Source organism: Alnus glutinosa, chromosome 6 (genome assembly GCF_958979055.1).
Source record: "Alnus glutinosa chromosome 6, dhAlnGlut1.1, whole genome shotgun sequence".
NCBI classification, from domain to species: Eukaryota; Viridiplantae; Streptophyta; class Magnoliopsida; order Fagales; family Betulaceae; genus Alnus; species Alnus glutinosa.
In genome coordinates, this window is record NC_084891.1 from 12901590 (window position 1) to 12915368 (window position 13779).

Here is a 13779-nt window from a genome sequence, read left to right on the forward strand (position 1 = left end):
CAAGCTCTAATACCAATTGAAAATTGAAAATGACTTCTAAAAATAAAGTGTGTGCACAAGTATCAACAAAAATTAAGCACAGCGGAAAATAAAAGACACACAGATTTTTGTTGACGAAGTGAAAACTCAATTAAGAGAAAAACCACTCCGGGGCAGTCAAACCCAGGAATTCCACTATTCAGAAGACATAGCTAGATACAAGATAGTAACACTCACATTAACCCGATGCAGTGGTCATACCTTGCTCTCTGACGTGTAACCCAACACAAATGCTTCCCAACCAGGTCTCCTACCTGAAGGGGTCTTCAATGGAATCCTTTACCTTAGAGCCGACCTCTAAGATAGACTTCAGATGTAACGTAGCACACTTGTAACGGCTTCAGAGGGATCTTGAACTTCTCTGAGCTCTTGTGGAATTCAATACCGAATTCTTGCAGTTCTCAATGCCAAGGGGCCTTTATTTATAGGCTGAGGTGCAGAATAAGCGACTGCTGTAATATGTACGGACGCCATCCGGACGGTGAACCTAAGCCATCCGGACAGACAACTGTGCGACAGGATTTTTCAAAAATTTTGCTGAAAATCTTTCCTGTTTAAGAGCCGTGTCCAAACGGTGAGACACTGACGTCTGGATGGTTGCACGTCTGCTGCAAGTAATTTCCATATAAGGCTTCGAGCGTCCGGACCAAGGGGGATGAACGTCCGGACGGCAATTCTTCAACACTCAATTTCCATATCTGCTATGCGTGCGTCCGAACCATGAGATGCAGACGTCCGAATGGTTGAAGTCGAATCGGCAATTTCCATATTAGTTGCACGCGCATCCGGACCAAGGCTGATTGACGTTCAGTCGGTGATATTTGAATTACGATTCTTGCCTTATTTATGAGCGCGTCCGGACGGAAAACCAAATCGTCCGGACGGTGTATCAATCTTCCCATATTCTGAACTTGGAAAGAATCTGAAGCTGATCGATCACTGATGGACGTCCGGACGAGCTGCTGAGATGTCCGGACGGATGCAAGCTGGAACAGAAGCTTCTCGATACAGTGTAGGGTCCGGACGGAAGGGCACGTTGTCTGGACGGATGATGCTTATCTGTTTGGCGTCCGGACGGGATGAACACGTCGTCCGGACAAATGGAACAGTGGACAGATGGACGTCCGGACGGGATAACACGTCGTCCAGATGGCTGACAGGGAATCTGAAATATTCTATCTTTTTTGCAGTGCAGAGTCTTCTGAAAATGCTCTGACAAGTGGAATCCATGTTTACATCATCTTTACACATAAGTGATTTTGTCTAAACACAGAATGAGGCCAAAATACTAACACATACCACAGAATCTAAATCAGCCCTCTTGCATTGCTTTCCAGCCGGATGTGCAAAGCAATTTCAATTTGTCTCCCCACCTGCTCAGCATGGTTCCACACTACAGAGGCACACATACGGAGGATCCTTATCATCATATACAAGACTTCTTTGATCTTTGTAAGACACAAAACATCCATGGCTTAAATGCGGAAGGAATCAGGTTAATTCTTTTTCCGTTTTCCTTGAAAGATAATGCTAAGTTATGGTTGAATTCTTTGGCTGCAGGATCTATCCACAATTGGGAGGAGTTGGCCACAAAGTTCTTGAAAAAGTTCTTCCTAGCCCAAAGGACTAGGCAATTGAGGAGGGAGATTCAAACCTTCCAACAAAAAGATGGAGACCTATTCTTTGAGGCGTGGGAGCACTTCAAGGAGCTACTTCTAAAATGCCCACATCACAATCTATCTCAAGACGATCAGGTACAAGCTTTCTATGAAGGTTTAAATGATTCTAACAAAAGTCTTGTAGATTCAGCTTGTGGAGGTGTACTAATGGAAAAGAATAGCAAGGAGGCAATAGAACTGTTTGAGACTTTAAGCGAAAACTCCCAACAATTCTCATCCCGAGGGAGGCAAGGAGTAAAAGGAAAGGGTGTCTATGAAGTGGACATAAATGGCGAAGTTCAAAATCAAATGGCTACCATGGAATGAAAGTTGGATATGCTGGTCAAAGCCATGACTACACACAACATCTTGCCCATTCAACAGATTGCACAAATTGAGGTATGTGCCATATGTTCCCAGTTTGACCACACCACTGAGACTTGCCCCATGTCATCATCTACAGATCAGGAGCAAGCAAATTATGTGGGCCAGAATAATTACCCTCCAAAGAACAATCCATACTCCAACACTTACAATGCAGGGTGGCGAAACCACCCCAATTTTTCATGGAGTAACAATCAGAATGTGCAGAATCCACAAGGGCAGCAAAGGAATTTCCAGCAAGGAAATAACTATCAAACTCCACCACAAGTGGTCCAACCAAATCCAGAGCCAAAGAAGAATGACCTCGAAAGTGCTCTACTCCAATTTATGACTACACAACAACAGAGCAACACTCAGACTAGTAAAGCTATTCAAAAATTGGAGGCCACTACAAGTCAAGCTATCCAAAGATTGGAAACACAAGTGGGGTAGTTGGCCAAAGAGCTAAGCGAGAGAAAAATGGGCGAATTCCTTGCCCAAACAATACCCAATCCAAGGGGCCACGAGCAACTCAAGGCTATAACAACTCTCAGAAGTGGGAAGACCATTGACAACAAGGTGGGGATAGAACTTGATGAGACAATACCGGCATCTCCAATTGAGATCACAATACTGGCATCTCCAAGCAACTTGTCAGAAAAGAGTTTCATGTAGGCCAAAATGTATTGCTATACAATTCCAGATTACGACTTTTTCCAGGTAAGCTTAAATCTCGATGGTATGGTCCTTACACTGTTACTAAGGTTTTCTCTCATGGAGCACTAGAAGTTCATAACAATGAAAAAAATCACACTTTCATGGGGAATGGGCATAGAGTGAAACCTTACTTTGAGATCGACTTTCGGCCTCAAGACGAAGATCTAGAATTACATCCAGTTCAAAACATTGCCTATCCTGCTCTCGAGCAAAATTCAGACTAGGCTCAAGCGCATCTACCCCCATTAGTGGTACTGAGGCCACATCCTGCACTGACACTGCCATATCCTTTACACTTTTTGTTTGTTTTGATTTTTGTTTTGGTTTTCCTTTGTCTAGCTAAAGACGTTAAACTTAGCGCTCATGGGAGGCAACCCATCTTGTCACAATTTTTTTCCCCTTCATAGTTTTGTTTTTCAGGAAAAGTGTGTGTCTACATTCAAGTTTGGGGGTATGCTATGAGCCATACCTAGTCCAACCAGTTTTCTCATCTCTCGGGTATGATCTTTCCATTTTATCTACACATTGAGGACAATGTGTAATTTATGTTTGGGGGTATGGAATACACACTCTTTCTGTTTAAAAAATAAATTAATAAAAATAAAAAAAAAAGTGATAATTGAATTGCATGTTCATGTTATTTTTAAGACTTTGGTTGATCTAAAAATTGTGATTTGAATTTCATTGGTGAGCTTAGAATATTGAACACATGATCATTTGAAATTGATTCTATAGTCCTACTACTTACTTTTGGCATCTAAGGATTCATTTGTTTCAATCTAAACTATCACAAGCACATTAGCATATAATTTGTGAGGTATGATAAATGAACCTGATTGTGTATTTTTCAATGTCTTGGGTGAAGTTGGGTGACTTGTTGGATGAATACCTTGGCATATATATATATATATATATATATATATATATATATATATATATATATATAAAGAAAAAAAAAAAAAAAAAACCCTTTTTTGAAGCTTTCACTGAGTAACTGGACTTCTTGCCTCATTAAGCATTGAATGTTCATGTCAAAAAGTGAGAAATTCGAATTGGTTAAAGTCATGACTAGTTTAGTTCTATAGCCTTTTTGACTCGAGTTAGTAAGCTCTTAGGGGTGTTTCCACACCTAGTTCCTTAAAGCCCTCTGGTTTGGGAGCATTAGGCTAACACTTGTTACATGGGTCAATTAGAAAGCTTAAGAGAACTAAGCATTGCACAGTCTGACCAAAAAAAAAGAATAAAGCTCTTGCTATTATGCCTTGGTTATTCAATTTCATGGGGATCCCAGTGAATTTTGAGATATTGAGTCATTGCACATTAGAATTAATTTGAAGCCTCATAATTATGTGTTAGTTCACCTTACACTGAATTGAACTTGTGATGCCTCAGCTTGTCGTTTGTAAGTGGTTAGACTTTGGAATTCTATTTTATATTGAAGATGGAGTTTATGTTTCTAAGCTTGCTAATGAATGAGAATCATAATTTTGGTGACACTTAACTCTTTGGAATAAACATGAATTTTTGCATAATGTTTGTGGGTATCATTCATGGCAAACCCTCACGAAACTTCACTCGTCCACTAGGGAGTCCTAGGGGTTTAAAAGGCTTATTGCATACGCTAAATGCAATCGTGTTTCCCGCGACAGAGGAGGTAGAGTAGTTATTGTTTTAGTTTTCCTTTTATTTTCAATTCTGCATTGCTAAGGGACTAGCAATATATGTAAGTTTGGGGGTGTGATAAGTGCTGAATGTTACACATTCAAGCCCCTTAATTTACATGTTAAGCTCTTAGTTCTGTTATAGTTTGATGTTTTGTGTTGTTTTTGTGATTTCTTCTATTTTACAGGTTTTGGAAGAAAATCCATCAAATTCCAAGATTATAACGAAGTCGGCAAACTCACTTTTGGATAGATTCAACTCCAACTCAATTTTGAATTTAAGGAAAGAGAAGTTGGCAAAAATTCGTTATTTTTGAAAAGAATCCAGAATGAGCATGTCTCAGTAATTTAATCATAACTTTCTGCTCAAGTATCGGATTGCAACTAAATTAGTGGCGTTGGAAAGCTAAGAGAAAATAAAACAAATATTTGAGAAATAGGTTTTTCCTAATTCGGATGTTTACCATGCCAAAATTTTCACGAAATAAAAGACCGCAAATCTGTACGGATTTTGAAATCCTTTTCCTACTTGGATGGAAATTTCAAAAAAGAAAAAAGACTTGTAATTATTCTATTTGGACTAGAAGTCCTATTTAGAATCGTCTAGGATTTCTAGAGCATCTAGAGCTTCTCTAATCCCTATAAATAGGCCTCTAGCCTTTGAAGAAAAGACACACAAGCTTTGAAGAAGAATCAAAGGCTACATCAAGAAGGAGGTTTTTTTTCTAGTTTTTATTTTCTTTCTTTTCCTTTATTATTTTCTTATGAGGATGATGTCCATCCAATTTATGTGTAACTAATACTTTAGTTAGGGCTCGATTGAAGCCCTAATTATGTCTCGTTAAGGTTTTCAATTGGCACCTTTGCTACAATTCATATATTGATGCTTAACTTGATTATTTCCTATTTTCTTGAATTCCTCTCATGTTTATGCTTGATCATCATATGCATGTGGTATGGATTTGTTATTTATGTCAATTTGGATGACCGAGTCCTGGGCATAATAAAGTAATAAAAGAACCCTATCACAGGTCCTTGGATTAATCAACATAAAGACAACTGGAAGAGATACCATATTCCAATCTGAGTGTGTTTACCGATTTCCGTAAATTTATGCTTTCTTGAATAACAACTTAGTAGATACAATGCTAAATCCTTCAAGAAAGAAAAGAGTTAGAGTAGATACCATGCCTAACTCATTGCTTAGGGAAATCAATAGTTTTAGGAGAAGATACCATTCACTTGTGGCTGGTAAGCATTAAGTATCAAGTTATGATGGTAGCATTGGTATTATGAATCTTATTTGAGTATGATTAGCGGTGGATATTGAAGCCCTACCTTCCTTCTATTATATTTTTGCAATATTTTTATCTCTTTTCTTTTATTAGATCTTATTAATATTTTTGTTTCTTTTCACTCATCTTAATTATTTAGGAAATCTTTTAAGCATAATTTACCAATCCTCATGGGAATGATCTTGTATTTGCCTACTATACTATCGTTTTGATCTTGTGCACTTGCGAGTAAAACGTACAAATATTTATCTATTTATTTAAGTAGATATTTGAACAACAGTCTCGTGCCAAAGAAATCATGCAGAAATTCAATGCTGGGAGCCTCATCACCAAGAGGAAAAGGAACTCCTGAGACTGGTAAAACAAGTACTCCGATCACAGCACTGATAAGTTGTGGATCAATCTGAATCAGTTGTCCTCTGACCACTGTCTACATGATCTGTCCTCTGTCATCATCCCGGATGATGATCATGTTGCCATAGAATTCCCCACCACTCTGGGAAAGGCCGGGCAGGCACAGTTGTATAGGTACTCCCACTGGTTCTCCAGAAGCATTTGACCAATAGGAGTAGGATTGGATCCCTCAGATCGGAGCGGAGAAGATTCCTCTCTGATATGACCTGCCGTGTTTGCATGCGGTGCCGCCTGTCAGCAACTGATTCTTCAGTTCTTTGCCTGACTCGGGGTGGAGAAATGTCTGAAGTCATATTTCTTGGGCTAAAAAAAATCACAGAAAAAAACCATGAAAATATTAAATCTTGTTAGTCCAAAAAAAAATTTGGGCATTATGACGGCCGATAAAATGGACTATCCCAAAATTTACAACTACATAAAAACCATAATAAGCTACCACAACTTAGATAAAGACAATATCTCAACCCAACAATAGAGAATATGAGCATAAAAATCACATGTTAAACTACATAGACTCAATATGAGACAAACCCTAAAAATAATCATTATTTTAAGTATAAATACTAAAAGAAAATAGTAAAAGGGTAGAGAACCATACCTGGGGTGGAGATAAATTGCAAAAAGGACAAGTGCACGTGAGAAGCACACATAAAAAGCAAGGAAAAACGTATAAGATGACAAAGAATACTCAAAAAAAAATGAATGAGGGAGTCAGAAGGCGCAAGGGGAAAGCGATTTAACCCTACAGGGTTCACCGTCCAGATAGAACTTAAGTGACGTCTGGACGTAGTGCCACGTAAGAGATCGCATTAACACGCCCGTCCGGACAACCAGAAACACCGTCCGGACGCTTCACACAAAAAAAATCTGAAAAAGATAGGAAAAAGAGCAGAAAAATATTTCCCAAATAATTTCCAAAACCTGCATGTATAAAAAGTTGATATCATAGTTCAAATAACATTTCAAAAATATACCAAGATATAATTGAGAGTTAAGAGTCAATAAGCACAAAAATTTCCTTGCAGACATACATTTTTCAATAGTAAACTTAACTCATGCAATGCGTGTGTGTGTGAAGGCTTTCTCAATAAGGTATGAATTTCACTGATATGACCTAAATCACCCGGATTTTCAAAATAAGAGAGAAAATCAATGTTAGATCAGTCAAAGGTCAAACCTTATTTTACTAGAGCCTAGCCACCCTTATCTGATATGCTCCCCCTAAGCTGCAGCACTTTTCTTTTACTTCGCCCTTTAATGACCGTCTATTTCCACAATAATGTGGTCACTGACTATTTCTTTAGGGACAAGATCAAGAACAGATTTATAGCATAAAAGTAGTGGATCTTTTTATTTATCCAAATTTTATTTAGATTTGAATGCTTTTTATCACTTGGTGCTGCAACCTAGAAAGAATGGCAGAATTTATGGGTTCTAGGTTCAACTAGTGAGTTGGTCAATTTGACCATCTTAGAAAAAAAAAAAATCTCTCTCATTTAGAATTTCCAGAAGCTAAAAGTCAGAGAAGAGAAAAAATAGCTTAGGAGAGCCTTGGATAGTGCATATTTTTCATCGCATGATAAAAACAACTATCTAGTATGGATGCAATAGGGAAACTTTGCGAATATCAAGTATAAACTCTCAATTACATAAAGGTAAAAATAATTAATGCATCTAAAACTGAGACATCAGTTAAACATACATAAGATATCTGATAAGCTATATAAGGGAACAATAAAAATCTGCATTCTTTCCCCTCCCCCCCCCCCCCCCCTTTTTGTTGAAAAAAAATAAAAACTTAAACAAAAACATGCTTCACAATAAAGAGGATAGTATAGTCCAAGCATGTAAAGTAAAAGCAAACCTGGCCTTAGGGAGAGAGGTTTGACAGTACCAAGATAGAAAAGCAGCCGCTCGACGTGCTTTTTCTATCATTCCTATTTAATACCTGCAGAATTTCGTCAAGACAAACAAGAGGGAATATAGGGATAGAAAAGATGGTTCCATTACAACATGCAAAGTTTTCGTAAGATAATATAAAAATGCTATGCAAGTGTACCTATCATGCTCTAAGATTTAGGAACCAAAATCCTAGGTATGTGTGACCTCACCTACTAGGTAGGTCCGCTCCCCCTCGGGGATTGAATGTCCTCTTCCTTGTCCTATCCTTCCTTTTTTAGCTATAGTGTCAAATATCTGACCAGATCTTGCATGAAAGAACTGGCAGAAGATGTTCCTTCATAGAAGATTTTCCTTTCTGCAGTCTTCTGTTCTTTCATATACAGCTTCTTGGGGACCCAAGTCTATTTGCTTGAGTAGGCTTCTGCAGCTGCTGATGCCTTGGAACATGATTTCTAGGCGGAGATCTATGATGCCTAGGTGGCTTAGGTGGAGGACACCTGGGTTTGTTAACTCCACACATTGGTGACACATGGGAGTTTTAGGAGCCTTCCACTTTTTCTTCCTCTGAGCTTGCCGATGTGGGCATTTAGGTCTGATGTGCCCTGGCTCGCCACAGTGATGGCATGTGGGAGGCTTTCTTTTGATAGGAAGCTTGGCCAGAGGCTGAGGGATGATTCGTACTTCGCCATCCATAACAGTTTTTCCCTTATCCACACTTGAGGGTGGAGACTCAGGAATAACTGGCTTCACAAAAATAGTTTGGGAGGTAAAAGGAATATCAGAAGTAGGAGGAACATACCCGAGTCCGGTCTTGTTGGTTTGGCACTTCTGAATGGAGAGCGCATATGTATTAGCTTCTCGTCTGAGACTCTCTCTAGCTGTAACTGTGTCTCTAGAAGCCTATCTTCTAACTCATTGATCTTTATTAGCATAGCGGTCTTCTTAGTCCTGAGGCTGTTTAGCTCTAATACCTGTTGTTTGTATTTCTCCCTTAGCTTTAAGAACTCTACATATTGAAGTTGATAGGCTGACTGCATATCTTCTTCTTCACTATTCTCAGAGTAGTAAGACTAAGAATCCTCCTTTTCTTCATGTGGGGCCATGAAGGCCAGGAATTTTTCTTCCTCAGGTGTTTCTTCTTCCTTCTCAAACTCATCGCTTAGAATTGCGTTAAAGGCTTTCCCTTTTAGTTTCTTCAGATTTGCACATTTAGTCATGATGTGCCCGAAGCCTGAACATTCGAAGCATTGGAGACCCCTCGGATCTTTCTTCTCTGCTTTTTCTGACTCAGCTGTGTGGGGAGCCTTTCTTAGTTTGTCAGAGAACTTCTTCTTGAATTTATTATTTTTCATGAACCGCTCAAAGTTCTTGGCTAACATTGCCACTGCATCTTCATCAATTTCAGAGTCTTCGTCAGATGAGACTTTGGATTTCTTCTTAGATGCCTTAAATGCCTTGAGGGCAATAATCTTTGCCTTTCTGACTGGAGGTAAGAAGTATTCATATGTCTGAAGAGATCCTACCAACTCTTCAATCCTCATCTCCTCCAAATCTTTGCTTTCTTCTATAGTTGTCACCTTAATCCAGAAACGCTCAGGCAAAGATCTTAGTATCTTTCGGATGAGTTTTACATCCAAGATTTGCTTCCCAAGACTCACCATCGAGTTTCTTAGGTCGCTAATCTTAGTATAAAACTCTCTGAATATCTCTTCTTCTAGCATCTTAATTTCTTCAAATTTAGAAACCAACATTTGAAGCTTAGCAGATTTTAGCAGATTTTACCAGTTTTTTCCTTCATATGTTGTTTCTAGAATTTACCATGCATCTTTAGCAATTTAACAATTTGAAATTCTAGCGAATTCAGATGGTGAAAGTGCTTGACATAGTGGATGGAGGGCTTTATCATTAGAGAGCCGCGCGCTTGTTTGAGTAATAGTAATTTCGTCTGTATCTTCTGGTTTAATCCAACCAGTTTCAACAATTTTCCAGACGTCAATTGATTTTTTTAAAAAAAATGCATGCGGGCTTTCCAATAGCCATAGTTCGTCCCATCAAAGGGCAGAACTGAATTAAGATTTTGAGACATTATAAAAATAAACAAAACAGAAGTCAAGAGATTACACTCAAGAAATAAATCTAAAACAGAGTGTACCAAGCTCTGATACCAATTGAAAACCTAAATATTGACTTCTAAATAAACCAAAGTGTGTGTTTGTGTGCAACAAAAAATCTTAAATGCGAAATTTAAAGAAGACAAGATATTTGTTGACAAAATGGAAACTCTATGAAGAGAAAGGCCACTCCGGAGAAACCAAACCCAGGAACTCCACTATCCAAAAACAAAGCAAGTTACAAAGCACTCGTACTCACAAAACCTATTGCAGTAGTCATACCTTTAACTATAACACAAAGCCCATCGTGAACGTTTTCCAACCAAGTCTCCTACTTGAAAGGGTCTTTGATAGATTCATTTACCTTAGGGTCGACCCCTAAGATAAACTTCACACGAACTGTTGAGCACACGCCGACAACGGCTAGAGATCTAGTGGATCTTCGATTCTCCCTAAACACCCTCTCTAAGCACTGTGGAATTCGTTACAGAATTCTTACAATTTACAAGCCTAGAGCCCTCTATTTATAGGCTTACAGAAATCCTAAATCTAGACAAATTCAGACTCTGGCTGTCGAGCATTTGGATAGAAGATTGCCTCGTCCGGTTGGTCTTCTGCAACCACCTTCCAGAATAGCGTAATTCTTTCCATAACAGGTATACGTCCGGAAGGCTTGGCCGAGCGTCCGAACAGTCTTCGCTATAACTCCTTTCCGTGTTCGAACGGAAGACTGAAATATTCTGAAATGCTGGACAGCGTCCGGACGTGTTGCCACGTCGTCCGGACGACTTGCAGAACCTTCCCAAACAGTGTTGACTTCTGAAATCCAACTCCATGTAGAAATTGGAAAAGCTTGACCTAGCGTCCGGACGATGTTGCTCTGACGTCCGGACGTCTTCAACTCAATCTGCTAGACACTGCGGGGCGTCCAGACGGTTGCACTGGAACCGGTTTTTCTGTCTTGGTATTTGCAAAGAATCTTTATGGACATCTTCTAGAAACTTATGATCAATCACATGTTTTGAAATGAACACTGTCCAAATATATAAAGACTCTGAATAAGAACCGGTCATCCTATTAATTTGCAACCATTACATAAAGTGTTTTTGCTATCCAGAATATAGCCAACATAAAATACTAACTACATTTTTACCGTAGATATTTTTCATAGATATTTTCACATCGGGTCTCTACCATTTTAATTTTACTCATTAAGATTATAAATCTAAGTCTGTTTTGAATCTAGTTCGTTTCATCATTAATATTATTCCATTAATAATATTATCATACCAATAATATTATAACACAACAAATATTATATTATATATCAAATATATATATCGTACCAAATAACATTATAAACCATAAATATTATATAATAATATTATATACCAATAATATTATTAATTAGCTCACTAAATATTTAAGTTTGTCTATTTAACAATTCAATAATATTATTAGAGTCTAATAATATTATTTTTTTTATTTACAAAATCATGGTTTATAAATAATAAGATTAAGGAATATTTATTTTCATAAATATTCATGTAACCTTATTAATTTATCGAGGATAAAGTATTATGTCAGAAGACACATAATTTTTTCAATTACTAAATGAGAATATTGTTTCCTACAGTATTAAGCCGTTCGAGTGTCAAATTTCAGACATTTTATTTTATGACTTAAAATCTGGAGCGCTACAATACGATTTCTCATGTTAACAAAATGCATGTGTTTACCATACCAATTACGAAACATTTTATAAGGAAAGATTTTTACTAATAGTAGTTGTTACAGTTAACATAAGGTAGAAAATAAAAAAGTTGGCTCATATTTCAACCTATGCGAACGTGGCTACCACTACAACTGTATAGATGTTGATGCTTTGGCTGCAAGTACCGCTGATATCGATAAGGACCCAATGGCTTTGTATTTTGGGTACTACAACTCTAGCATCTCGGGACAATTGTATTTGTTAGACTTACGGATGATCCATTTTTGTATAGACTTGATATATGGCTTGTGTCGTATGTAACTCCTGTTTTGTAAAAAAAAATAATAATAATAATAAAAAAAAAAAAAAAAAAAAAAAAAAAAAAAGTGGGTTACACCCTATTATCAAATTCCATCAAAAAACTTGATAGATTCTATGTTGTAGTTTTAAAAATCATCATTTGATCAAAATTCAATAATGATCAATCACAAGTCTAATGGTGATATTAAAAGCCACATCTTTATTAGAGGGACATGGATATGACGTCTAGAATTACTCCAAAATCTCATCCGAACTCCTTTATGCAAAACCTAAAAAGGTAGAGCCCGAAAATCTCTTTTCTCATCTTCAAAGATAATTTTGCAAGCTTATTTTCCATATAGTTGTGCTTAATTGTCAGAAAGGAGTGTTATATATATTCTTGAATTCACACGTGCAGAACAACAGTCAATGCTGTGGATGAGGACTTTTAGTCTCAAAGCTGCTCTTGAAATTCCCTACCGTCCGAAGAACGATTACCAGCAACTTGGTAAGGTATCCATTGCAATATAAGGGTAATCGTCGACAATACCCTGAACCAGAGCAAATTCATTTTTAAGATTATCGTTCCAAACGGACAAACTTCCCGAGCTTCCCCACTTTTTAAAATTTTAGTTTTTAATTTTTATATATTTATAATTTTATATTTTTTTTAATTATGGGTGATGTGTCGCAAGTTTATTAGATCTAACGTGACATTAAGAAAATCAATGTGAAATAATATCAGTTTACCAGAGAGAACGTCCCCCTTCTCTCTAAACTCCCTGAAACTTTCTGTGAGAAGCTCTATGGGAGGGAAGCTTCCCTCCCAAACATCTTTACCCATTCCCTAATATTTCCTTCCACCCCTCCACATATACCCCCATCTTCCATACCTTCCGCCATTATTTTCTCTATCTTTCTTACTGGTTTTCTGTCTTTTCGGCCATTGGAGCTAAGGCCAAATCTCCATCTATCCACCTTTATTTCTAAGGTTTTTCCGTGCTTTTGGCCATTGGAGTTAAGACCCGATCTCCATCTACCCACCTATCTTTCCAGCTCTTGCTTTGTCTTGTCTTGGTTTGTGTCTTCACAGCAGCAGCCCACGTCCTCTACCTTCCACCGTGTTTACTGTAATTTTTGGGATCGAGTTTTGTTTCAATTTTTCCGTTCTAGATCTGTCCTCTTTCCCCGACCTCTACATGACACGCTCTTCACCACCGGCTTCCTCGGCGTCTCCGTCATCTACCGCCAGTCTCCGTTCACTCCACCTTTCCCAGGGCCGTGCATGGTGCACACGCTCCAGAGGGTTTTCTGCTCTCTTCGGCGAGTGGCTGCCATGTTCGGCCTCCCCGCTTTCAACCGCCTCCTCCACCGGTGTTTCATGGCTTCGCCGGCGTTTCTGGCCGCTGATAGGCTCTCCCTTCGCAGCGCGTCTCATGCGCCGTCAGGGACAGCTCCCACTCCGCCTTCTGCTTTTGCATTTTTGTTGTGTTTGTTTTTATTTTCTTGTTTTTTTGGGCTTACTTGTTCTACTTTTCCCATGTTTATCCTTGTAATCGAGGTGTTTGGGTCCTTGTGACTCAATACACTCTTCAAATCACCTTT

General features: G+C 38.2%; 1 non-coding gene across 1 annotated transcript; it reads right to left on the reverse strand.

Annotated features, from left to right (window-relative positions):
- Positions 1–1670: 1670 nt before the first annotated feature.
- On the reverse strand, positions 1671–1777 carry LOC133872093 (small nucleolar RNA R71). The gene has a single exon (XR_009900941.1). It is a non-coding gene; the product is annotated as a small nucleolar RNA R71 (small nucleolar RNA).
- Positions 1778–13779: the final 12002 nt, after the last annotated feature.